We start from the raw sequence: 23,944 nt of genomic DNA, 5'->3' as shown, positions 1-23,944 counted from the left end.
ATCCCAGCAGCGGTGGCCACATCTCAATGGAAGCAATATCGTCAAGGCATCCATCTTCTACACAACACAGTGCAAATTAAAAAGAACACCAAGTGATTGAAATTTCCAGGACCTCCACTGCGGCGCCTCTCATAGCCAGAGTTTTTTTGCAGCGCTAAACCACATAGACATGCCACCAAGCTAACCTTGCATTAACAAGCTTACTTATAGTACTTGTCAGCCCAGAATGAATATTTGAAAATAATGGATCAATACACCATCTTCTGCATTTAAGAGAGCAGTATCCATCATATATGCACATCATATTTTTGAAAAAGAATGATTCGTCTTTTTGATGATGTTAACTGGCAGATTTTGTTATAAGGACTTCATTCACATGTGGAATACACTGGAGACGTGCAGCTAAAGCAACTACAGTGTTGCGCATTCTACGAAACCAGTGGATGACAGCGTGAAACCAGGGAAAAACCGCCCGCTGCTGCTGCAACAGGTGCAAAGCGAACGGTGAGCTGGTGGCACAACTTACAGCGGCGGAGAGTGTAATTAAAAGAGAACCGCTCCCATTGCTTTTGCAGCGATTAAGAAGACCACAGGAAAGAGTGCCCGCTCTCCCTCGAGACCAGCCGTGCACAAGTATAGTAATTACTAAAAATAGCAAATGCACGGATTGGCATGAATTTATTCAAGGAAATGGCCCAAGTCATTAAGGAATGATATGCATCAAGTGCACAACATAACAAAAAGGGGTCTGCACTACAGTAAAAAAAGAAATGCAATTCATATTGTTCCATGCCATTTGAAATTAGTGAACATGAGACTGGCAGATGTACCAAGACCATAGTAATGCGTAAATCTGAATTCTCAACAAATGGTAGAAAGGTGCAGACTCCGTACAGGCTCCCATAAATGGAGATGCCAGCTGGACTGAAGCCACTTTTTCTAAGAATCATGAATGCCCTGCACAACATGTTAGAAAGTCGACTGCAGTGATGCGAGTGCTATGCTAAACTGAGTCACAAAGCTTGCCTTGCCCCATGCTGCCACATTATGAAATTTGAGCAATTTGGGCCAAGCCGGCACCAAAATTTTCTTAAAAAGAAAAAAAAAAAAAAAAACACCTTGGGTGCCATGTGTTGTATGATATATGCTACTGTACAAAACACCATCATCACGGCTCACACATGCGCCAGTCGCAGCATAGTTAGCAACTGCTGTTAAGTTGCATCCTACTATGGTACGCTCTAATCTGCATACGCAGTTACAAAGTATACAGGCATGAGAGAGTGCCAAGTGAAGGCTCACTACAATCACCCTTTCAAATAGCATGTCCCAGCTACGCAGATTGAAAGGGCAGTTTTAGATCGACAAACACTGCAAGTAGCTGCTCAAGTCTGGACTGAATGGTTCCACCGTTCTTAAAGATGCATAGCATTCATAGTAAGATTCACAAGCAGGATGAGTATCACTTTATTGGTTAGTCTCAATTGTGGGGTTTAATGTCTACTCTGGCTGTGAGAGACGCCACAGTTGAGGGGTCTGGAAATTTCAGCCACCTAAGGTTCTTTTCCGTACACTGAAATCGCACAGCACACGGGTGCCTTGCTTATTGCCACCACCGAAAAGCGGCTTCAGCGGCCAGGATCCAATTTTGGGTCCTCTGATTCAGCAGTCAAGTGTTTTAACCATGGAGCAACCGCGCCAGGATGTCACTTTATTGAAATCTTGCTGAAAACTTTATGAAAGTGCAGAGATAAACTTATTTATATGTGATGTTACTAAAAGCAGCGAGAACTGAAAATGTCTGTAGTCATGCATTCGGGTAATGCAATGCTAATGCAATCAAGTGCCTTTGTAATGAAGTGGTTTCGACCTCTAAAATCATTCATAATACAAGTCACTTCATTGTAAAAGTCATGCACAGAACACTGTATCACATGAAATAGAGCACGATAAGCATGTCTTACAAAGAAAACCTTTATTTACTATCAACTGAAGAACTATTTTATGAAACAATTTGTTAATTTTCTTCTAGCTGGGCACTTCTTCCAACAGAATGTGCATCTGTAGGTGATCCTTATCATATCCAGGTTCATGGCATGCTCCATGATGAAATCCAAGAGCAACACAAAAGTAGAGCAAAAAAAAAAAAAAAGCAGAGGGAAGGGAAATGCCGGCAAGTGCTCAATAAAGTGTCGTTTTGTCACCTTCGGACTGGATCGATGCAAAATGGCCGGTTAAATCCACCGGCTCCATCGGCATGTTCGCACTTGCTGTTCACAGTGAGCATGAAGATGGCTTTGCCTAGTTTTACTTTTTCTGGCTTCAGGTAGTGCTAGTGTCATTCGTCAAGATTTTAGTTTTAAGGCAACGGTCAATGACTCCAACCAACCAACGAACCAAGAACTTGGTTGGAGCCATTGACCTTTACCTTAAATTTAAAATTGAATTCCCCAACCAAGCTCCTATATGCAGCACAGCTCAGTGGGCGGCAATCACAGCCACATTATGTGAGTTCATTGTAAAGCAGTAACAGCTGCCGACATTCCTTCATTTTGTAGCGCCATAGATATGAAAGAGGTTCAGCTGGGACATTAGAAAGCCTTAATTATACAGGTTGTTTTATTGCATAGGCGTTCATGTTATTAATTTTAATTTAAGCAAGTGTTGACACCAAACTTCGAGCTATCATTCTTTCTTGTTTCAATGATTCATGACACTACAAAATAAGCATGGAATTGATAACTTTCTGCCAAATAACACATAATTCAATTTCTACTAGCAAGCCACCAGTTTCAGCAGTCGATCGGTGGCTATCATGCAAATGAACACGCAGCTATTACATCACTGCTTATGTATGCCTCATGTGACCCCAAATCTCAACTCTCGTCTGACAAAAAAAAAGGCGGGGGGGGGGGGGCTCCAGCTTGGCCTTTGAAGGTATGACGCGACAGCATTAATGATTAATGGCTCCCATTTGCCAGCTCCTCTTATTTGTTCGAGTCCATTCAATCTGCTACTTGCCTAATCAATAGTCTTATTTGTGCACCTGTTGTCCCATGCACACTCATTAGCACAGAGTCGCAAAATATCCCATGCATATCTGCCAACTTGGCGAGATCAAAAATAGGAAGATTTTTTATTTGCGCTAAGATGGGGTGGGAGGCGGCACGTTCAGGACGAAGTGTCCAATGAGTGCTAATCAAAACACAAGCAGCAACAGCATGCATGAAAGGTGAGTCCTAGAGACCTCTGCACGCCATCACCGAGTGATCTCGCTACACCTCCGCAGCTGGTCAACGCAAACTGATCAGCGAGGCACCATTGCCGTTTTCTTTCGGTGTCATCGGCGCACCGTTTTAGTTTAAAGTGAAACCATTATTAGCCCCTTCATACGCGATTCTGCCCGCAACTGTTGTTGGTCGTGATGGTTCCAAACGAAGAGCTATCATGCCATCGACGAGCATAGCGCAGCTCAGTAACATGAGACACGCGGCCGAGCGCAATATAGGAAAATCAGATGGCATCATGTTTGGGCAAAGCTGCAGAAATAACCCTTCCCCGCCAAGTGCGCTAAGAGGCCGCCCTTTAGCTGCGCACCGCTGCTAGCTGCCGCCGAAACTGCTGCCTACAAGGACGTCGCCACGAGTCCAAACCGACACAGCCTTCTTAAGCAGGCAGAAACCACTTGTCGGAAGATTTAAAGCAATGATCGTGTCATCGAAAGTCTACTGTGCAAACCGGAAGGGTTGGAAGGTATGCCATCGTTTGACAGATCACCCGAAGTAGACATAAGTCCCCATTTTAAATAGGCCATACGAGCATGCCGGTGTGGTCTAAGGGGTGTGCGTGCCTAACTTGGGATCAAAGGAACTTGGAAAGCTAGTTCCTCCGACCTCAAAGGCAAAAGCGAGAGTTGGCAGCACCTGCCAATTCAGCCGCGTCATGTCGCCTCATAACGTCACACAACCCAACAACCAATCAGTGCACGACCATGTCACCGGCCAACTACCACCAGCCAGAGCCATGCCTGTGATTTTTAACTAACAATGCCAATACCAGATTTTCTGTATAACAGGGCCTTTGATGCTACTGCATTAAGATATGTTATTTACTGCACTTGTGCTCGCTACAGTTACCCGTGGAAAGAGACTCCACAGTCACCGAACCCAACCGGTACTCTCAAACAGGCACGGGAAACCAAGATGACCATCTGCTGACACATGTCTGAGGGAATGACCTGCAGGAAGATAAAAAAAAAGAAACCAGCATGAAGCCACACAATCAAAACATTAATACTGGAACAGTGTAAATGTTGAGTGCTTCATTAGGTCTTTTCACATGACACTGAATTCAAAAGAAACAAAATACAGGATACAGCACATAACTTAAAGGAAAAATTACTTGTCATAACCTGCTGTGCGAAAGCTGAATGCAGCAAAGTAGAAGCCATTTCAAGTAATGGACTGGGCAACGAGCACAAAAAAACAAAGCAGCTGCATTTTTATTCCAGTAATTATTCCTCACAAACTTCCTTTTTATTTCCCTCGATAAATTAAATGACCATGGTAATGCACTGCCCTTTGAAGCATCGTCCTTCTAGGCATTTACAGTTTTCATAGTTTGCCATGGATAGTTCTTTTTGTGGCTAGGATATCTGTAGTTTCATGGAACAACCTGACCAATGAATAGCCTTTGCAATTAAGAAGCTTTTTCTTAAATGTAATTTCTGCACATTCAGTATTTGTCTATACAGGAGATCCAGTAGAATGGTTATCTTCTAGTCAAGAATATGTTTCGGCAAAGTAATGCAGGAACCCTGTGAATGTGCATCAGAAAACGAGTATTCAGCCTGGCTTGCACATGAAGTCGCAACAAAAATTTTAGGTGATGCCCATTTTGATGCGATACACTTATTTATTGAATCAACATGACCTTGAAAAGTGAGACTACAATCCACCCATAGGACCAATAAACTCTTTCAAGCAGTTGGTATGACTTTGCGGGACTGAATCTCTAGCCTACATTCGTCACACGGCTCCAAGACATGTCGGCATTTCGTGTAGCTATATGCACTAGCAAAGACTAGGTAGCAAATAGGATATCTCACTATTCTGCTCAGGAAGCATGCAATTTATTCATTTAAGGCAGTTAGGCCTGTCATGAAAGCAGGGCAACACTGATCATTAACTAGGACCACACGTCTTAAAGAGATCAAATACTGAACTTTAAGTGCCCAATTCTTTTAGCAATGAAAAGCTTGCTTTCTAAGGTGGTCGATTGATTCAGTAGTTTTATAAGGTGTTCTGCAATTTTTTGCAGGTTTGCGAGCAGTTGGCAGTTTAAGCAGCGTTTACACTTCGCCTTCAGAGTCCGGCTGGAATAATTAAGATGAGAATCATCGTCTCTATTCACCCTGTTTACATTTCATAATCTTTAGGTACTGAACATATGTCATGACCACATATGACCAGAGCAGCATCAGCATGGAGAAAGCAAATTCGGCCTGCTCGAAGAAGAGATTTTGGTTGGAAGCATCCCTGTACTAGTTCACTTCATCTAAAAAAAAAATGGCTGTGGTTTAGCTCTGGTTAAACAGGGTTGAATTGTGTTAGCAATACCTTCATGGCTGCGCTTATGGTTCAGCATGTAGTGTACCTCCTTCTCTAGTCTTTTTTTTAGTCCGTGTCCGTGGTCCTGGCAGGAGCTGCCAACTTGGGTGTCTCATTTCACATGGGACGGTTATGTCAGAATCAGTCTGCTAGGACCCTGGCATTCACATTACCCCTATAGGCCACTAAGGCACATTCATACGGCTTGGTTAAAGCGGGGCTTTATACGGGGGCTGGCAGGAGCTGCCAACTTGGGTCTCTCAAGGTCAAATGTGGCCCTTCCCGTGACGACGTGATGGGCTGAAACCTGGCACAGTATTGCTAAAGCAATAATAAAGCTCAGCTTCCATGGCTGTTCCAGCTGATGAAAGTATCTATTGCAGTTGGACAGGCAGCAATTTTTTCACATGTACCTATTTCCATTACGGGCACTGGCGACTCTGTAACTACACAAATTTGAATTTGAAACTTCCAGTACCTAGACTTGATCGTCCTTCAGCTATCCTTTCCTAAACTTCTGCACAAACTTCACAGGTTCTAGTAATGTCAGACAAAAAGCTTGAAAGCAGATTAGACTATTGCATTAGAAATGCCGCAAAAACCAATTCAAGGCGTAATGGACAACTAATAATCGCCACCTTGACATCGCAGTGACCACGCTCTTGCAGCGAACTTTTCCTTCAGAAATGAATATCATTTTAAGAAACAGCAACTGTTCTAAGCATTAATTGTAGGACCACCAAACACCACCCATAAAGAAGCCAACAGGACTTACAAATCACTAAAACCCCACCTCCTGCAATGGAACATTTTTGCCTGATAAACAGGATTGAAACAAATTAAAGTTAGTGGGAAAAGCACTAACTAGGTAACATTGGTCAACACTAACAGCCCTTTAAGTGGTATTTTTTGGATCACCTCCTAAGCCATGCATGCTTGTTCTTTTTAACTTGTCTTGGAAGGCGTTCAATTTTGGACCACATCTGTCCGAGGACAAGTGGGATCGTTAAACGGCCAAGGCTATGCTCTAACTAAATTGCCATTACATTGATAGCTGAACTGAATGATTTGCAGATTACATAATTTCATGACTGCCCAGCCACAAATTTCAAAGATCGTGCCTATTGTACTCTCTAATGATGCCGGTGGCTGCGGCCAAATCAATTTCGTTGAGCGAACTATTGGCACTTCTACCTTGCATAGAAAAGACTACTCCTTCACATTTCACAGTTACATGAAAAGCTTGTTAGGGCTAGGACTAGCCGTTTTCTTTAGTAGATAATTTGATTATGCAAATTTAGAGCAAAGAATGTGAACATCTGCCAAGAAATGTAATGCTTATGAATTATATAAATTTAATTATCAAATCTCAAAATGCTGCAAATGCACTGGTATCATCATAAGGCACAAAAAAAAAGCAAAAAAAAAAAAGCAGTGCTATTTCCGTAATAAGAGAGCATGATTACAAAGAACACGAGAAAATGTGCTTGTTTTAATATGAGGCATTCGTTTGCTGAATGCTGATAATGTATTTCCTTTCATATTGGAAGTAACTGTACATGCATTAAGACTGCAGACTGCTGCTGAAATCATGTGGTGCTTCTTCTCTTCACTTGAACAGTGATGCTTGTTTGACACAATGTCCCTACAGTGACTGAAAGGCCTCTGATAGATGCAAAATCGCGCTCCTGCCGCTCAATCTCGCTCCTTGGTCGCCCCCACAGATGCTAGGCATTGCTTTCTAGTTGAATTTTCCGTTTCTACTACTAATACTGCTATTGTAAGGCACCAGTAATCGCGACCTTGTGCGTAGAAGGGTGGGAACGGCTGTCGCCAAAGTAGCCGCGTGAGCTTGCTTCAGTGTACTTGGGAACAGGCATTACAAAACATCACCAAAGTTCTATCCGGTACCGTATTTCATCATTTACAGTAGCTACAATATTCAAGTAAACTCTAGTCAAAGCTGAACCGCAGCGATCTCTACGAGGCTGAAACGCTTGGAACTCACCTGAGTGCTTCCTTGAAGGCGCAACATACCGTTACCACTTTACTTATGCCAATCCTTAGTTTTCAATTAATGATGCGCAAAACATTCCGAAGCAACTTTACCTTACATTAAACCTGTGGCGAAGATGTGTACGCGGTCGAACCACTTAAAGTGGGCACGAGCTACGGACCACAGGGCTACACACACAGGACAGCGCCATGACACACAAAGTTGAGCTGATGATGATAATCACTATGGACAAGACGTTTGCTTGTTTTGAACACAACCTTTTTGAAACTTTTCAAGCATAAAATGAGCACAAATAAGTTCAACTAATTATCTTTACAGTAAAAAGCAACTAAGACTATGAATACCGGTAGCGAAAACTGTGAAGGCATTGGCGCTCAAGCCCACTGCAGAATGCGCGCCCTACAGTAGGTCGTCTGCTACTGCTGCCGAGCCTCCGTGCGCTCGTGAAGAAAATTCTTGCCACGAGCTACGGGTTATCTTTTTGCCACTTTCAACTATAATACACCACATAAAAGAGCCTTGCGTCCATGAAGCCCATAATACAGCCTATTCCAGATTCACCGCGTAGATTCACGGCCAGAAACTCCCACAGCGAACAGAGAAGTGAAACTTGCAGTTCACAAAATGTCAAAGAAAATGATATGCTCTCAAATTTACTAAAACAATATTCGGTATGTGTGCGCCGAAATCATAACTTATATGCAAGACTTATTCCACTCTTTCTGGTTGAATGATGAGCAAGTCGTGAAACTGCAATACATGTGTAAGATGTGTGACACCTGTGAAAGACGCTTAGGAAAAATAGTGTATTTTTAACCAGTGGTTTGTGATTCTAAGGATTTAAATTCGTTGCAAAAAAAAGTCCATTATCAGGTGTGGATAGTCAGACAAGTTGTCTAATTATACATGATTATCATAACGCCCTCACAAATATGCCATTCATGTTATATGCATATACTGTATGCAAAGGAAACAGCAATTAGAACAAGCAAAGGAGGTACTGTGCTCTAGCTCTTCCTAGAGCTAGAAATACAACAAGAGATTCCTAGAGATACACCAATTCAGGCTATGTTCGCAAGGTTGAGGTGCAGTCATTCAAAACATTATTAGTACAGATACGCACTAATAACGTAATAATTGATGATGACTCCATGGTACGTACCATACAGGATTCATCATCAATTAATTATTCTGAGGCAACCTTCAGAACATTGAAATATATAAGCCTAATGTTTCACAAGTGTACAACTGGTTGAATTTGTGACACATAACTGGTAGCAGTATTTTCAAAATCAACTGCTGATCGAGACATATGTACACCATAGAGAATTATCCCATAAAGTAAGGTCTCGAGCACCTGCTTCTTTGCGTGCCTGAAATCTCTAAATAAAGCATGCCTCAGAATGAAGTTACAGCATACAATATGCCCAAATCCACCAGTACTGTAAGCTACCTGATACCAGCTGACCTCTAAGCATGCAGCTACTGGGCAGGCTACCGAGGCGTGTTCTGCAAGTATCAAGAGCCTTTGGCAGCTCCTTAACAGCTCAGTGTTAGCACCTGCCATGAGCTGGCACTGGAGAACAAGTGCCCTATGACTAGATTTCTTCAGCCGACAGGAAAAAGTCAGGACTAGCCCCTTAATGTTCCATCTTCTTCTTCACCACTATCTCAGCACGAGGGTTGGCCATGTAGGCGTCAGCTGCAGTGACCCAGACAAAGTTCCAGTGCCAGTCCTTGAACCAAGTCTGGAATCATGGTAGAGGTAGTGCAAAAGGCTAGGATGAAAGAAAGAAGAAAGGCAACACACAGAGATTTCCACCTTGTAACAAATCTGGAAGTCTAGATATATTTGAGTGCTATCTCCATCTAGTTTATATTATAAGCAAATAGCAAAAGCCAAGCAAACTAAGAAAGTAAGGTTCCAGATATGCTCCTCACCAACATTGTGCAATATCTGTATGCAGACTGGAACGGCATTCCAGACAATGCTGCTATAATCACTTGCTCACATCACTTCGTTGCAGACGTAAAAGCTTTCCTGTAACTGTGGATATGTATTTTTTAATTTTACTATCTCTTTTAGGGCCTTTAATGAAATGAAATCTAGTACTGCACACCAACAAAAGATGTGCAAAACTGGATATGCCAGGGTATCCCATCATACGGGCCAGTGAGCCTTTTTTTACATTTAAGCCTTTAATAATTTCACACCACTTTACAATAATATTGCAGCTCTCAAGACTTCGATGAAACGTTTTTGCAAGCCCTTGATGAAGAGTATCAGATTGTCGATAAGGACATGAGATGCGTCCACTCAACTGCCGATGGACAGCTTTCTTCCTTCACTTTCCTGTGTGCTTTAAATTCTGGCTAAGCACTGTGAACATCAGCAATGTTGCATCGCAAGTCCTGGTCATGCTAAAGGCTACCATTGCAATGGGCACACAACACAGAAGGAAATAAAACAAGTCGAGAGAATAACATGCAGCCAATCCTGACATGTTAACGGTTCTGCACACATTCCTGCTTGTCAGCCGGTCAACGTTAGGCAAAGGCTAAACGAAGTCACTCGCTTAGCCATAGCATCTGAGGCAATGCACCTGGTGCCAAATGATACGAACCAAAGCCATTTACCGTGTGAGCACATTAAATGCATATCAAAGAGGAAATTCAGAAAAAAAACTGATGACTACCGAGAGTAAGACACCAGACACTTGCCAATCATGAATAAAGATAATCAATCTCATGGCACGACAAAGAAACCAAAGATTTGTTAATGCATGATACCACCTCAGCCTTCATATGTAATAATGCATACCTAGGAAATTTTCTATGTCCATGGATTGAAGTAGTACCTCAGCGTACATCACACTGTTCAAACAGGTCACCGTTGAGGACAATGCAAAGGGCATCTTGCATTACCAAACATTCAATTCCTTTCTTTCACCAGAACATTGCCCAGCTTGATACATAAAAGACAGGTCTCTGTTTTGCTCTTGGTCTTGATTTTGTTTTATTTGTGTTTTTGCTCGTTTCACATGCATTTAATCATGCTCAAGAAACATATGCACTTGGTTGATAGCAGTCTTCCTACCTTTGTGATTTGTCCTGCACTCTTGGTTCAGCATGCTTCATCACTAACTTGAGCAGCCACACACATTGATAGTGTGGCAGAGCAGGGCCCACAAATTCTCTAACTTGCACCCTTTTCGAAAATGCCCCCTTCGGTGAAACCAGACTGAATAAAACACTCGATCAGTGTGCTTCCACTTGCTCTGGCCTGCACTGCTGGAGCTGTACACCATATAACAAAAAAGCACCTGGTATACAAATGTGATGAGGCACAATGTATAGCTGCACTCGCCTTCCTGCCTGATCAAATTTTATGGCAACAATACCAACGTTATATAATATTTGACAACTTGTAACTACAGCTGCGCATTCTTGTCCCATGAGTGCCAAAATGCTAGCAAAATGACGATGTATAGTAGGATTTCCACAGTACATAAGCTTTACTGACTTGTTTTCTGATAGGGGCCTCTCAAGAGTATTTTCTTCAAAAGTTTTTAAGTTAGGCTCTGCTATTTGGGTGTAGTACTCTGTATGCAGAATGTCCCTACTGAAGGTGTCCACAGTAGACCTTCCGGTGAGATACCCATAAAGCTGGCAACGAGTTGGCCTTGTTATGGGGTTTAATTATTGCCCTATAGCGACTCAAGCTATGAGGGACACGCCGCAGTGAAGGGCTTCGAATAATTTCAACCAACTGAGGTTCTTTCATGTGCACTGATATCATACATACAGGTTCGCACTGCATTCGGCCAAGATCAAACCCAGATCACCTGCCCTATAGTAGCTGAGCGCCCTATGTAACAAGCTTACCAGCATGCCTTGGGGGTTCAGAACAATGGGGGATGTACAATGCCTGAAAGCACTAAAATAGAATGAGTCACTGTTGTCATTGGTGTCACACCATTTTCTTGAGCAGGCTGATCAAATTGTCACCGACACCATTACCATCCCATGGACTGTAACAGCTGTTCTGAGCAAGGCACACTGTAATTTAGGATGAATTAATGCATTCATTGGAGGGCTTCCGTACAAGAAACCGTTTCGGAAACTTCTAACCAGCATGAGTCCCCCAGTGAACAGCGATCATTTAGCCCAATTAACATGCACACAACACATGCAGTCATTATCTAGAACACAACATTTTGATTTCTATACAATATTTTTACTCAGGAGTTCCTATCATATATATGGTGAAATAAATTAATTGCTATAGTAGTAATGTTTTTGCGTTATACATAGTTACTTCAGTGCTACTACCAAGCAGCGGTACTATTAATACAGGGCACAGTGTCATTTCCAGTCGCTGTTTTTAAATGACATTACTTGCAGTAAACGGCTCCGCGTTCTCCATAGAATAATCCGCAACAATGCACTGCAGCTGATCCACAATTTGGATCGCACATATATGAATTAAATGAGGCTCCAGTGTCGCAGCAGTATTCCGTTGCACACATAGTCGCATGACCCCTTGACGGCGGCTTGCCCAGAAACGGGACAATGTTTGCCACCAGAGTTATTGATTTAGTAAGGTCCTAACGCACACTAGTCGGTTATTCCCGCGTGTATTTATGTTGTCAGCGTAAGAGCTAGACTGGCATTTCTCAAATCTCGCTTACACAAAAACTCGGTTCGAGCCGAAAAGCACACGCTTTAATAACATACTCACTTTGTGAGACCCATCAACAGCTGCATGCACGCTGTTTGCGTCGTGTGTGTCGTTCATCGTTGCTAGCAGGCCGACGCCAAATGAACCCCATTCCTCCAGTCCGAGGCAGACGACGAACATGCGTGACGCCATATGCATTTTGGAACGCGTAGCTGTTGCCACGGCAACCGAAAATGAAGGAACTGACGTCGCGTGACGGCGACGACACGTCAGCGTCTGCTCTCATCTGGGCTGGAAACGGAATGTCGCCACCGGGCTGCCGGCGTCACGGACAGATTGAACATGAACGTTTGGGTGCGGTGGGGTCGTGCAGGGACACAGGGGGCCCGAACCTTTTAACTGTGGGGATGACATGGATTAATTGTTTAGCAAGTGTGAAGACTAGCGTTCCAAGCAGCAAATTCTTGTGCACTGACTACTGCCATTGGCACTCTTGGTTAGAGCGGATTTGTTTTCCCCGCGCACAATATATATATATATATATATATATATATATATATATATATATATATATATGTGTTTTGTTTTACGCATATCTCGATCAGCACATCCCAACATGCATGCTATGCTCTATCTTTCGTTTGTTCACAAACACTGTCATTTGAAATTACTACAGTACTGCTGGAGACGCTGCCTGAGACAACTCACCATGCGTACCTCTGTCCAAGGTGGCAGAATCTTCTAGTTCAGTGAAACTTCCATTCATTTAGAATAATTTAAGACCTTCTGGCCTTCGCACGATCCCCCCTTTACTTGGGAGGGTACTGCTGCATGAAGAAGACAGCATCTTTTTCATCTTTCCAGCAAAAGTATCATTAGCTTCACAAGTGATAAGTGCAAATTAAAATGCGTGCGCTGTTTCTTCTGCCACTCATCGAACTTTTAACGCCAACTCTATGGACGAAATCTCGCTCGCTGAAATGTCTGCTGCACACATCATGAGAATGATCACTCGCTGATTTGCCCATTTAAATTTTGATTAAGAAAATTTCTGTGAGCTTATGTTTCGGGTAGCAATGGGAGCTAATTGCGCCGGGTTCCCTTAATAATGTCCGGGTACAGAGCAGTAATGGACCGTAGCAAGCAGTGCAAGGCTGGCATTCTATATCAACCCTAACTACAGAAATAAACGCGACTATTACTTTAAAAACGCAAAAATTCAATCGAGGATCTGCTTCAGCAGCAGTGAGAGGTGTCACGTGATCCCACTTGCTCCCCTAGGTCGACGCTAGTGCCGTTCGCTCCAGTGGTAGCGCAAGACCTTGTAAAGATTTTTGCCAGTCCCAGTGACTTTACTCTACAGGGGTTCTACTGTATAATGATGGCAGCCCAGCAACGTCAGCTTCACCGTGTTTTCTATGGCAAAAAAGCCCACATATAACTATGCTGTAATAGTAAATTATCAGTCATAACAATTTCATCACTGAGTGCAAACTCTGGCAGAAAAAAAAAAAAAGACTTGCAAACGCTGTACCAGCCAAACCACATCATGAAGTCCTAAAAATGATCAAGTTCCTGTGGGATTGATCATTGACTCAGCCAAGCGCAACAGCTGCATGTCCTGCGGAGATGTGTCATCTAGACTGCCGTGAAACAGAGCTGACTGACTGTGGGCTTATGCCTGCAAATAAGACTGTAAGCTACTTGCCCCTCAAATAAAATGTCATGCTTTTTTTGCTGTTCGGGCTTAGCCCAATTAGAACAGTGACATTCTCGTGGTCCCTCAATATTGTTATAAGTGGAATTGACTCATGACCTTTTCTTTTCCTTGATTGATGCAAGCAGGTAGAATGTATTTTTTTAGACTTCAGAAAGGCATTCGACACTGCTCCCCACTTTCCGTTGCTTAATAAACTATACTTTATTGGCTTGACAAGTGACGCATTTAAGCAAATATAAAGATTATTTCAATGAGCGCAAGCAACGAGTCTTGCGCTATATCTATGTATATCTGGGTTGACATTTTTGTCAGATTGTTCCTGGAATGCCCATGTGAGTGAAGTAGTTTCAAAGGCCGCCAAAACTCAAAACTTCATTCAACGGAACCTGAAATCTTCACCTCGTACCCTGAAAAACACCGCTTATCTGTCTCACGTTAGACCGATCCTCGAATATGCTTGTTGTGTGTGGGACCCTCACCAGAAAACCTTGATAGACAAAATAGAGAGAATACAGAACAGAGCATCAAGGTTCGTTCTTGGGCGGTACAATCGAGGCGAGAGCTGCACTGAAATGAAAAGAGAACTGGAATGGGAAGCGCTGTCGACTCGTCGAAGGAAATCGCGCTTGAAATTGTTTTTTAGAATTTATCATAACAGGACTGGCATTAATAAAGATAATTATTTTAAACAACCGCATTAAAATTCACGAATACCGAACTAGGACGAACCTTTATGTTAACTCATTTTTTGTCGGAATCATATCAGAGTGGAATGATTTGTCTTGTGACCATGTGTGCTGTACTAATGAACATCTGTTCTTTTCCAAGTTGTAACCCCCCTGCTTGTATGCCTTTGAGCAAAGCGGGGTATCCCTGAATGAATGAATGAATGAATGAATGAATGAATGAATGAATGAATAAATAAATAAATAAATAAACGGTTGTTTTTCTGATATTACGACAGTCACGTCTGGCATTCCGCAGGGATCTGTGTAAAGGGTGGAAAATGTTGATTGCCGGGTGTGGCTGTACATGACAACTGTCACTAAATTAATGCCCCATGTGATACAGATTACCTTCATTAAAGCCTGGAGCACACTCAACGATGCTGTGATAAATGGAGCATGACTCTGACTGAGGCAAAATGCTACTGTATTTTTTTTATGCACAGCTGCACTCATATTAAGTATCTTTTTAATGACCGTTTTATCTAAAATGACAAATGACAAATATCTTAATGTTGACTTTTCAACAGACCTTACCTGGGGAAAACAGATTGAATACATATCGGCAAAGGCATCGAGAATGTGACAATGTTGGCCTTCTTAAAAAAAAAAAAAGATTTCAGGAGTGCTCATCAGATCAGTTATGTAGTATGCCTCTGCTATATATGGAACTCTTGATATTATGCCAGAGTGTGTTCAGAATCATGCAGTGATGTTTGTCACTAACAACTATTGTTTTAATGATTCATATTGTAGTAGCTGCATCAAACAGGACCTGGAGTGGTACTCTGTTGAGGAGTGCTGACTATAAATTAAATTAGAATTCCTCTACCACATTTATTTCAATACACCTGCCATAAACCCTAAAATATATTGCTGTCACATATTTTATATCGAAAATGTGTGACCATGAAGGGAAAATACAAAAGACGCAAATTTGTACAGATGCTTATCAATAAGTGAACAAGCTGCCGCATCATGTTGTTGAATGCCCATCTGAGGCTGGTTTTCGAGCACTGTTGTTGGGCCTGGGGCGTGCATGAATGCTCTCTTTCTGTTTACCACCTTTTATCAGTCTTTGCCACTAGCGTCCTTGTTCCAAGTTTGCATTGCTATCAAAAGTAGCGCGATTTCCCTGACCCCAAATTATATGATTGGTGGAAGCCATTTCTGATTCAGGCGTTCTTCCACCTATCAGATGGCACAAGGCCAGGGAGACAGCACCACTTTTGGTAATGATGCAAACTCAGAATTTCGTGTGACTACACAGTTGATGCCCCTGTTTCCTTTCTCTTTTTTTCTGACATGTATCTTTTAGAATGGGTTGGCACATGTTTTTTTACTTGTGTGCATGTGTATATCTTGAAGGAAGAATAGCGCAGAAGATGACTACCCAGGTGAAAATTTCCAGTTGGGAATCAGCTGGTCCCAACTCAACTGGTTTTTTGGACAATTCCCAACTGCAGTTGGGACCAGCTGGTGTTGGGACCAGCTGGTGTTGGTCCCAGCTGCTGCTGGGCTCAGCAGCAGGCAGCGGAACAAGCTGTGTTGCACCAGCAAGAAACACTTCACAGTGCTGCTTCTCAGGTGCAGCAATATAGAAGCCGCAATATAAAAGAAGCCAAAAACATTTATTTCAGTGCCGACGGGGTACATGTGCAGCTTTCAAGACCGGTGGCTTCTGTCTTGTATTTTCTTCGAAGCTTTGGTATCATAAACAGCATCGCCACTCCGTCCACATCTTTCAAACAGCCCTTCGGTGGTGCGCGGCTGAAATAGAAAACCGGAAAAAAATATGTTACTCACACCAGAAGTTTAGCTAAATAATTTCGTGAAGCGGAAAGCTAAATTAGAAAATGCAGGTTTCCAGCATATCACATGCACAAAAAGCCGACGTTTAGATCAGCCTAACCATAAGCTATAAGTTCAGCGCACAGCCTGTGGACAATTTGATCCCTGACTTCATCTTTATTTAATGCAGTTTTTGATCGAGGACTAGCGCGGCAAAAAATTATTTTGCTTCAGTTCACGCTCTTTACCGCATATCGTGGAGATACAGCAGCGCGAAAATTTAATGTCCGCGCTAAAGCAACTAAACTGATATTTTAACTGCACGGCGAAAATAATGCCACGGTAGAGCAACGAAGTTGCGGATGATGGCCTGGACACATGAATCGCAGGCCAATACGGCACTCGTGATTTGGCATGACTCGAGCCGTACCAGAATCATCGAACCGCTCTTGGCCGCGCTCAGTTTCATGGGGACGACACTCGAGATGAGCTCCGGAAAGCAGAGACAAAAACCTCGAACGTCATGAAAACAGCTGCGCGATTGCCATCTTTTCAGAGAAATCTTGACTGCGTATTTTGTAGCTGATATGGTCACGTGCTCCCGTTTAACTGAACACATTTAACGAATAAATAAAACAACCTCTTCGGTTACTTAACGTGCAGATATAAAGAACACAAATAAGTACCTCAATATAATCTTCGCCATGCGATGACATCCAAAGTGTTGTCTTCCTCTCGCCTAGAGAACAACTGATGAACTATTTCGACTTCAGAGCAAGTTTGTGAAGAATAGGCGCTAACACGAGTTTCTTCAAACAAAAAATTACGCTCACGCACCACACATATCAAATCGACAAGTCACGCCGTGCACGTGTTTACGGCCGCTCCTGGCCGCCGCCATGCTGCTGTCAATGCTGCTTACTGCGTACGAAACTAACTCACGCAATCTTAATTTTATATAACATTATGTTGCTTACGGCAGCGGAAAAAATATAACATAATTTTACCTGCTAGTTCGTTGCTAATATTAGAGCTTTTGTTGCAAATAATAAAGTACGCAACTGACCACCATACTGAATGCCAAATTGCTCACTGGCCGGATGCCAGCGGAGACTATTGAATGCTAACAAAATTATTCCTTCAACTTGTACCTGTGTAAACTGTTACTAAAACTAAAACCAACGATGCTACTGTTACCATCAAGCCCGGAACAAAAACAACACTTGCTAAACTAACTACCTTCACAGAAACCAACAGATGCTGTTGGGACCATTTCTGCTGGGACCAGCTGGCCCAGTTGAAACCAGCAAGGTCGCTGTTGAGGCCAACTGAAAACCACTAGAGTTCCTGTTGGGACCAACTGGCCCAGCTGAAACCAGCAGATTCCCAACTAAGCCCAGTTGGAAAGCTGCTGGTGTTGCTGTTGGGACCAGCTGGCCCAGCTGAAACCAGCAAGGTCGCTGTTGGGACCAACTGAAACCAGCTGATTCCCAACTGGAATTTTTCACCTGGGTAGACATTTGAAGGAACACAACAAGCGCTTACTCTGAGTAAGCGCTCTTGGTGTGTTTCTTTAAGTGTCTCGTCTTTTTCTGCGCTATAGTTCCTTCAAGATAAACCAGTACCAACATGCCCAACTTTTCGATCTGCTTCATGTGTGCATCCCCCCCCCCCTCCTGCAATTATATCGTCATGGCGCTGCAGGATATGCAAATTAAGTAAAATAGCACAAATATAAACAAACAAAATGTGCAACAATAGACACAAATTATAGCAACCATTTAAAAATAGATTGAGGTGGTAACCACTTTAATGTGTGGCCTTTACAGCTTAAAATATGTTTACACCAACTATAGAAGTAACAAAAAGTGCACGCATATAGGTGACAAAAAAAGTGAAACACACCGGGACTAAATGCAATGGCTTACGTGCTGCGCACCTGATTTGATGAGCTTTAATAATGCAGCACAAAATAAAAGCAAACAAAACTATACAAAAATAATACAAAGGGAACAGATAGACGGCCAGCTGAAGCAGAGCCTCCCAGGTCAGGCTCTCCTCCTTGCCTGGGCAGCTGCGTGGCTCTAGGCTGGCCTCGATGTGGATCCTGGGTGACACCTGCAAGAGGAGCCAAGGTTTGTCTACAGCAGACAATAGACCGATCATCAGATGGACAGCCTGATGAATTTTACTAACCATATTTCCTCAGTGACAGCTCCTCGCCTACAGAAAAACACGCTGTCTGCCTGTGGGGTTGAGAAATGTGATTTGAACGAATATTTTTTGACAGAGAATTCCACTTTCTCATTGGTGGTTGGTGTCTGCATGCCTTGGCTTCAGAGGCCACTAACTGCCCGCTGCCAAGGGAATAATAATGAGCATGACATTGCATGGGTTTTCTTGCATTCATACATTATAAAGCCCCTTTAAGCAACTGCCATCAATTAAATGTGACAGGTGATAACTGCTGCAGATTTCTGCAACCATAGCTTGTCAGTAGGAACAATGCTAATGGCAAGACCACTGTTGGCATGAATATTGGCAGCCTACTTTTTTCCATGCATGTTAAGATTTTTAAGCAGCAATAAACTGCACAAGAAGCAGTGGTTAGATGTAAGAAAAAAATTAAGCCCCTTTGCATTTCATCCAAGAAAAATACTGTATTACGGCAAAAGCCTTTAATGGCTAATCATTGTCTGTCTGTCGGCACTATAGCCAGAGTTCTTGAATACTCCTAATGGTCATGAAACTCCTACTGAAGTTTGATTCGCTAACCACCAGCAAGGTGCCCGATTGTGGGGCTGCGAGCGGCTAGCTGTCCCAGCAGTGTATGGTGTGTTTACACCAGAAATTCTTGCTTTCTCTCCTGCTGTTTCGTCCTGTTTTTATTACTTTGTACAAAATTGAAGCGCATGTTCTGTATCCGTTGCACGTGCACAATGGCAGCACATGAAGAAAGCGCTGTCGGCAGAGCCACGTGCTCCTTACCCTTGATGCGGCACATTGTCCAAGGGTAACCTACAACACACCGTGGAGCTGTGCATAAAAAGGCCATGTTAGCAGACAGCACTGAATGGATTGTTGCTCACCCAGCTTGCTCAAGTGGTCATCCAGAGGTTTCACAGTACGACATCTTGCTGCATGACTAGATGGCGTGGGATGCTACTGCTGAGAGTGTACTGCACGAACGTGCAAAATGCCACACTCGTTGCTGCTGAGCGTGGTATTCAGGCGCTGACCAATGCATTCTAGCTCGCAATACTTGCACAGCCGAGAACATTTTCACTTGTTCTTCTTTTGAGTTTACAGTCAACCCAGTTATAGCAATCTTGAAGTTCCATAGAAATATTTTTATAACCGATAATTGTTATAACTGGATTAGGCCAAAAAACAATAAAACATTATAAACTACACATTTAATGAGGGCGAGGTAGCTTACAACTTTTATTTTGTAGTGGGAAGAAACCCGCAATTTGTAAGCGTTGTCTGTTTCACGACAATCTGGCCAACGTATCTTCCTCCAACTGCTCAACATAGTACAGTGGAAGGTTCTTAGTAAAAACAAAGTCCTGTAGGGAGTCAATCAGTCTCGAAGCCTCTTGGTGAGATGCAACCTTCACAGGTTCCACTTCATCGTCATCGTCGCTACTGCCACTGTCCTCCGTGCCAGTGACTGCTGCGATGATAGCTTCATCTGTCAGCTCTTCATCTCTTGCGACTGTATCGCCGACACCTTGAGTCCCGATGCGTCGCTGTCACTACCGCTCACTGTGGACCAAAGTTTGGTCATCGCTTGTCAGCAGGAGCTTCGCGACCTTCCGCGTCGCCGGCATATCCAGTGAAGCCCACTTTCCTGAAGCAGTTCATGACGATGGAGGAGCTTACTTCTGCCCATGCTCCAAAAATAAACCGTACACTACCATCAGGAGCGAGATCTTCAACTCTGGCGCTGGTTGGCGTTCTCGGACAGAAATGCCGAGGTTCAGCGTGAGCCTGCTCAAAACATGTCGGCGATACAGTGCCTTGAACCAAGAAAGAGAGAGACCCTTTAATGAAAAACAGAGAATTTAGCCGGCGCTTAGATTTCGCTGGCATGCTACTCCGTGTAGGAAAGGAATTTGGGGAGGGGAAGATTGAAAAAGAATGGTGAGGAGATTAAAAGAAATGAAGAGGGAGATAAAATACAACCATTGAATGTGTTGTAAAGTGCATTGTGGAGTAATGGTATAAAATGAAATGATGAAATGCATAGTCTTATAAATGTGCTTATAGTGTTCACAGCATGAAAAATACCTGAGGTAGCATTCAAGGTGAATTTAGAGTTTGTCTAGAAGTCCAATCTCTTTCAGAGACGTAAATAGAAAGTTCATTGCGAGTCTCTGTTGCCTAGGGCAGGCTAAGGGACCTAAAACAGTGTTCATTGTTAAAGGCAATAGGGAGAGCTTCATGCTATGTTCACAGTATGCACGCTCATCCGCGCACGCAGGACACTCAAGCAGGATATGTTGCACAGTTTCAACTGAGCCACAGTTGTCACAATGCGGACTGTTCATTTGACCAAAACGGTATCGAAAGCCATGTGTACAGTCGAACCTGGATATATCGAATTTTGGTTATATCGAACTCACGGAGTATCCCCTTGAAAATCCCATGGAAAATTATAGGAAAGCCGTGTGATATATCGAACTCAATTTCACCGGTCGTTCGATATATCGAACTCCACACCACACACTGGAAAGTGTGCCTTCCCCAAAGACGATCGCATCACCCTCGGCCGTTTGCCGCGTGACGTTTTCAAGCCACGCGCGGAAGGAATGAGAGGGGCAGTTCTGCTAGGGCAGTGCCGCGCCCATTCCCCAAAGGCGCGCGTATCTGCGGTTATAGTTTCCCACGCGCCAGCACGTGATGTTTGCAAGCCATGTGCGTGAATGAACCAGAGAGAACCGGTGGAAACGAGAGTGAAAAAATGCAATAGAGCGACGCGCAAAGGTATGCCCATTCTTTTGCCAAGCTCTTTCCCGGCCTTCGTTCGCAGTAGCACGCGCTACGTATGCGCCAAGCCAGCTCAGCCCGTTTACAGACAGAACGTCGGACGCTTTCTCCAGCGTGTGTTGCGAACTCTCTGTGCGCAGCAGCTGATGTGGCTATGGCACCTGCGGAAGTTAAGAAGCAGCAGATCTATTTTTTTTTTTTTGCGAGAGTCGTTAGTTCTTATCGTTGTGCTGTACGTGCGGCGTAGTGTAAGGCGTTACAAAGCGTGTTTTTTTTTTTTTTTTTTTTTTTTTTTTTTTTTTTTTTTGCGGGAGTCGTTTATCCTTGCATGTATGATTTAACGAAAGCACGCGGTCAGCTGTGATCATGACACCGACTTTTAGCATTTTTCGCTTCAAACAGCATTTGCAGCTACTTTATCACGCTTTCCAATGATTTTGTGGCAGTAGACTGCGCCCGCACCAAGCACGGCGTGATAAATCGAACCAGGCTTGTGCAATCAAGCCATCACGGGCATTCTGCCAAGTTCACTCCCCGCCGCAGCAGGAGCTATCAAAAGATAAACACGCCACGACGTTATCGCTGCGCAGCATCTTGGCACGCTGCCAAGAAATGAGCTGTGGATGAGAGAACCGAAACAGAGTGCGACATGCAAGCGATAACGCTGGCGATTTCTGCCGCGGCGACACAGAAACCTTGTTTTGAGCTGCCGCTGTGGCTCGAACGGCAGAGGGACGCAGTTCCAACAAGTTGCAAATTTTTTGCTCTGTCGCTGCCGCTCGTCGATGAGATCGCTTGCATGTGAGCGAGCTGGCCTTAACGCTTTTTTTTTTTCTTTTTCAAATTCTCGAGTGCAAACGTGGAGGGTGGGTTCATTATGTAGTGAGTTGATTACGCGACAAATACAGTATCATTTTTTCGCATCGTAAATGCCGTCCCAAGCCGATTTCTGTATATCGAATTATCGATTTCGCGATCCCCTTCGAGTTCGATATATCCGGGTTCGACTGATATGCCCAGTTCAGGCGAAGCAGGTGGTAAAGAGTTGGTAAAGGTGGTGTGTAGAACAGCACTAGTCTTGTTGTCTTCCTTCGTCCCTGTCGTTTTTTCGTGCTGTTCTACACAAAGTAAAGAGTTTCTAGTTGAGGAAATTTCGGATGGAGTCTTGATTTTAGATGTGGGTCAATTGAGTAAAGAAATTGATAGTGATTTGTTGGCAAGCTCCAAAGTCGATACTTTGCTTCGGAAGCAAATTCTTTAGCCAGTTGGGATGCATCAGATTTCCTGAAGAAGGTCCGAATGTGTCTTTGATGTTGGTGGCCTTTGCGAACCGCTTCATCTGCTTTTTCATTGGCTTTAATGCCACAGTGGGCTGGTATCCACTGAAATGTTATGCAGTGGCCTGCAGCAATAGCCAAATGATGCAGATACCCGATGACAAGGGAAACAGGCTGATCATTGCTTTTCTTCAGCAGGTTATACAGGATTTGGAGCGATGCTCTAGAACCAGGATATACGAAACAGCTTCTTTAATGCCATGGAGCTCAGCAGTCATAGATGATGTCTTCCGCTGCAGCCGGTAAGACAGAACATAGTTTGTTGAGAGCACACAAAGGCCACAGGAAGAAGTGTCTTGAATAGTTGAACCGTCGGTGAATATGTGGGTGTACTGTGTATATTCCTTGACATATTCACCCTTAGAGGTGATGTCCATGGGGAAAAGGTGAGTGGTAGTAGATTTCGTGGCTGAATAATAAATAGTAGGGAGGTGCAAAAACTGTACAGCTTGACCAAAGCCAGAGTTGCAGTGAGTTATGTGGACACGGTGTAAGAAGTGCTTCTTCCCTTGAAGGACAAGTCAGAGATGGGTGCGCATAGTTCCTTGGGCAGCAATCACATCGAGCGGGAGAGATCCTGCTTCTGCAAGTGTTCCTGATGCAGAGGATCCATTGGAAGTCCAAGACATATCCGCAAACAGTTGTTCCGCACGGCTTCAAAAATCTTCTTACTTGTTGGAGATAATCTTTGAAGCACTGGTAAATAGTAGCGCAATGCTGCTGCAATGTAGACCTTTTCAAGCAGAACCATCGACCAGAAGTTGCTGCCCTATCGTGCTCCCGCCATGAATCTGAAAACCTGTGATGCTGCAGTAATTCTCCTGCAGAGTTTTTTAATCTGAGGTGCCCAAGAGAGATTGCTGTCAATCATAACACTTAGGAATTGGTGTGATCGTACATACAATAGCGACCGTCCACCCAGAAGGAGCGGTATCGAGTCATTCCTTTTCTTGTGAAAGCCATAGCCACACTTTTCTGTGAGAGACTAAGACCATGGGGGGCCAAGTACATTGAGATGTGCAGTAACGCTCTCTGAATTCGTTGCTGCGTAGTATAACGCGAGCATGATGCA

General features: G+C 43.5%; 1 protein-coding gene and 1 long non-coding RNA gene across 2 annotated transcripts in view; both read right to left on the bottom strand.

Moving 5' to 3' along the window:
• LOC146180250 (uncharacterized) overlaps window positions 1-23,944 on the bottom strand; it is a 437,831-nt gene that overhangs the window by 71,541 nt on the left and 342,346 nt on the right. The window lies entirely within an intron of this gene.
• Window positions 18,258-23,944, bottom strand: part of LOC146180254 (uncharacterized) — a 191,871-nt gene continuing 186,184 nt past the window's right edge. Inside the window, exon 18 of the mRNA XM_084579467.1 lies at window positions 18,258-18,661. The gene's annotated coding sequence lies outside the window, so the exon portion shown is untranslated. The remainder of the gene's footprint in view (window positions 18,662-23,944) is intronic.

The sequence above is a fragment of the Amblyomma maculatum genome, chromosome 9 (genome assembly GCF_055883805.1).
Source record: "Amblyomma maculatum isolate TAMU_Amacu chromosome 9, ASM5588380v1, whole genome shotgun sequence".
NCBI classification, from domain to species: domain Eukaryota; kingdom Metazoa; phylum Arthropoda; class Arachnida; order Ixodida; family Ixodidae; genus Amblyomma; species Amblyomma maculatum.
Note: the sequence above shows the minus strand (reverse complement) of the source record. Positions and strands in the feature narration are given on the sequence as shown.